The following is a 4,651-nucleotide window of genomic DNA, read 5'->3' on the forward strand; positions in this document are numbered from 1 at the left end:
TCTGCCCCCAATCCCTCCCAGCATCAGGGTCTTTTCCAATGAGTCAACTCTTCACATGAGGTGGCCAAAGTACTGGAGTTTCAGCTTTAGCATCATTCCTTCCAAAGGACACCCAGGACTGATCTCCTTCAGAATGGACTGGTTGGATCTCCTTGCAGTCCAAGGGACTCTCAAGAGTCTTCTCCAACACCACAGTTCAAAAGCATCAGTTCTTTGGCGCTCAGCTTTCTTCACAGCCCAACTTTCACATCCATGCATGACCACAGGAAAAACCATAGCCTTGACTAGACGGACCTTTGTTGGCAAAGTAATGTCTCTGCTTTTGAATATGCTGTCTAGGTTGGTCATAACTTTCTTTCCAAGGAGTAAGCGTCTTTTAATTTCATGGCTGCAGTCACCATCTGCAGTGATTTTGGAGCCCCCAAAAATAAAGTCTGACACTGTTTCCACTGTTTCCCCATCTATTTCCCATGAAGTGATGAGACCAGATACCATGATTTTAGTTTTCTGAATGTTGAGCTTAAGCCTATCTATGTTACTTATTGCCAAATCCTGTCCTAACTGAAATCAATATGAAAACTTACATCACAGATTCAGCCTGAAGATTATATTAGATTATATGGCATTCCATTCATTCAATAATAAATATTTTAAGTCAACTGAAGGTAGGACTTGAAACTCTTGTAACTTGTGTGTGGGGGGGTAGTGCTCAGTTGTGTCTGACTCTTTGTGACCCAATGGACCTGCCAGGTTTTTCTGTCCATGAAATCTTTCAGGCAATAATACTGGAGTGAGTTGCCATTTCCTACTCCAGGAGATCATCCTGAGCCAGGGATGAAACTGACATCTCTTGTGTCTTCTGCTTTGGCAGGTAGATTCTTTACAATAGTACCACTGGGCTTCTTGGAATTTCAGTTAGTCAGTTTAGTCTCTCAGTGTCCAACTCTGAGATCCAATGGACTGCAAGTCAGGCTTCCCTGTCAATCACCAACTCCCAGAGTTTGCTCAAATTTATGTCCATCGAGTCAGTGATACCATCCAACCATCTCATCCTCTGTCATCCCCTTCTCCTCCCGCCTTCAATCTTTCCCAGCGTCAGGGTCTTTTCCAGTGAGTCAGTTCTTCACATCAGGTGGCCAAAGTATTAGAGTTTCAGCTTCAGCATCAGTTCCTCCAATGAATATTCAGGACTGACTCCCTTTAGGATAGACTGGTTGGGTGTCCTTGCAGTCCAAGGGACCCTCAAGAGTCTTCTCCAACACCACAGTTCAAAGCATCAATTATTCAGTGCTCAGCTTTCTTTATAGTCCAATTCTCATGTCCATACATGACTACTGGAAAAACCTTAGCTTTGACTAGACAGACCTTTATCAGCAAAGTAATGTCTCTAGTTTTCAATATGCTGTCTAGGTTGATCATAGCTTTTCTTTCAAGGAGCAAGCGTCTTTTAAATTTCATGGCTGCAGTCACCATCTGCAGTGATTTAGGAGCCCAAAAAGATAAAGTCTCTCACTGTTTTCATTGCTTCCCCTATATGCCATGAAGTGATGGAACTGGATGCCATGATCTTGGTTTTCTGAATGTTGAGTTTTAAGCCAACTTTTTCACTCTCCTCTTTCACTTTCATCAAGAGGTTCATTAGTTCTTCACGTTCTGCTATAAGGGTGGTGTCATCTTCATATCTGACGTTATTGATATTTCTTCCGAGCAATCTTGATTACAGCTTGTACTTCATTCAGCCCATCATTTTGCATGATGTACTCTGCATGTAAGTTAAATAAGCAGGGTGACAATATACAGCCTTGACATACTACTTTCCCTATTTGGAAACAGTTCATTGTTCCATGTCCAGTTCTAACTGCTGCTTCTTGACCTGCATACAGATTTCTCAGGAGGCAGGTAATGTGATGTGGTATTCCCATCTCTTTAAGAATTTTCCACCATTTGTTGTGATCCACACTGCCAAAGGCTTTAGCATAGTCAATAAAGCAGAATTAGATGTTTTTTCTGGAACTCTCTTGCTTTTTTGATGATCCAACAGACGTTGACGGTTTGATCTCTGGCTCCTCTGCCTTTTTTAATTCCAGCTTGAACAGCTTGCATTACTTTGCCAACAAAGGTTCATCTAGTCAAGGCTACGGTTTTTCCTGTGGTCATGTATGGATGTGAGAGTTGGACTGTGAAGAAGGCTGAGCGCCGAAGAATTTATGCTTTTGAACTGTGGTGTTGGAGAAGACTCTTGAGAGTCTCTTGGACTGCAAGGAGATCCAACCAGTCCATTCTGAAGATCAGCCCTGGGATTTCTTTGGAAGGAATGATGCTGAAGCTGAAACTCCAATACTTTGGCCACCTCATGCAAAGAGTTGACTCATTGGAAAAGACCATAATGCTGGGAGGGATTGGGGGCAGGAGGAGAAGGGGACGACAGAGGATGAGATGGCTGGATGGCATCACTGACTCGATGGATGTGAGTCTGGGTGAACTCCGGGAGTTGGTGATGGACAGGGAGGCCTGGCGTGCTGCGATTCATGGGATCACAAAGAGTCAGACACGATTGAGTGACTGAACTAAACTGAACTGAACAGCTGGAGCTGGAAATTCATGGTTCACATACTGTTAAAACCTAACCTGGAGAATTTTGAGCATTACTTTGCTAGTGTGTGAGATGAGTGCAGCTGTGCAGTAGTTTGAACATTCTTTGGCATTGTCTTTCTTTGGAATTGGAATGAAAACTGACTTTTTCCAGTCCTGTGGCTTCTGCTGAGTTTTCCAAATTCACTGGCATGTTGAGTGCAGCACTTTCACAGCACCATCTTTTAGGATTTGGAGTAACTCAGCTGGAATTCCATCACCCCTACTAGCTTTGTTCATAGTGATGCTTCCTAAAGCCACTTGACTTTACATTCCAGGAAGTCTGACTCTAGGTGAATGAATAGACCACTGTGGGTTCTGGGTCATGAAGATCTTTTTTGTATAGTTCTTCTGTGTATTCTTGCCACCTCTTCTTACTATCTTCTGCTTTTGATAGGTTCATACCATTTCTCCCCTCTATTATGTCTGTTTTTACATGAAATGTTCTTTGGTATCACTAATTTTCTTGTAGATATTTCTAGTTTTTCCCATTCTATTGTTTTCATCTATTTCTTTGCACTGATCTTTGAGGAAGGCTTTCTTATCTCTCCCTGATATTCTCTGGATGGTACTCTGCATTCAGGTGGGTATATGTTTCCTTTTCTCCTTTGCTTTTCACTTCTCTTCTTTTCTCAGCTATTTGTAAGGCCTCCTCATGCAACCATTTTGCCTTTTTGCATTTCTTTTTCTTGGGGATGGTCTTGATCACTGCCTCCTGTACAGTGTCACAATCCTCTGTCCATAGTTTTTCAGGCACTCTCTCTATCAGATCTAATCCCTTGAATCTGTTTGTCCCTTCCACTGTATATTCATAAGGGATTTGATTTAGGTCATACCTGAGTGGTCTAGTGGTTTTCCCTGCTTTCTCCAATTTAAGTCTCAATTTTTCTATACAGAGTTCATAGTCTGAGCCCCAGTCAGCTCCCAGTCTTGTTTTTGCTGACTGTAGAGAACTGCCCCGTCTTTGGCTGCAAAGAATATTATCAATCTGATATCATTGGTGACCATCTGGTGATGTCCACATGTGGAGTCTTCTCTTGTGTTCTTGGAAGAGGCTGTTTGCTATGACTGGTGCGGTCTCTTGGCAAAAGCGTTCACCCTGCTTCATTTTGTACTCCAAGGCCAAATTTGCCTGTTACTTCAGATATCTCTTGACTTCCTACTTTTGCATTCGATCCTCAATAATGAAAAGGACATCTTTTTGGGGTGTTCTAGAATTTACATGATAATAAATGGAGACAGCAGAAAGCAAGTAAATAAATAGATAATTTGATTTTAACTGGTCCTATACCTATGATAGGGTTTCCCAGGTAGTGCTAGTGGTGAAGAACCTGCTTGCCAGTGCAGGAGACGTGGGTTCAATCCCTGGGTCAGGAAGATCCCCTGGAGGAGGGCATGGCAACCCACTCCAGTATTCTTGCCTGGAGATTCCATGGACAGAGGAGCCTAGAGGGCTATGGTCCATAGGGTCACAAAGAGTCAGACACAACTGAAGCAATTTAGCATGCATGCAGGCATACATATGATAAGGAAAGCAGAAAGGATTGTAAGGGTAGGAATAGAGAAAGCAGAGGTGACTATGAAAAGGTGGTCAGAAGAATATACTATAATGAGGGATATTTAAAGACAGCGACATTTGAAACAAAAATAATTAGATGGGTCCTGCTTTGCAAAATAATCTTGAGAATATAGCATTCTTTTTTGAATTAACAAAGCAACTGACAATGTGTTAAAGAACACTGAGTTTTGGTGTGTCAGAAAAGAAAACTTGATTAGCTTGAGTATAAGGAGTGAGGGGAGATTGAAAGAAATATTGAAGAGGTAAGCTGATACTTGGAGAATGCGATGGCACCCCACTCCAGTACTCTTGCCTGGAAAATCCCATGGGTGGAGGAGCCTGGTAGGCTGCAGTCCATGGGGTTGCAAAGAGTCGGACATGACTGAGCGACTTCACTTTTACTTTTCACTTTCATGCATTGGAGAAGGAAATAGCAACCCACTCCAGTGTTCTTGCCTGGAG

Source organism: Bison bison, unplaced genomic scaffold (genome assembly GCF_000754665.1).
Source record: "Bison bison bison isolate TAMUID 2011002044 unplaced genomic scaffold, Bison_UMD1.0 scf7180017864465, whole genome shotgun sequence".
Taxonomy (NCBI): Eukaryota; Metazoa; Chordata; class Mammalia; order Artiodactyla; family Bovidae; genus Bison; species Bison bison.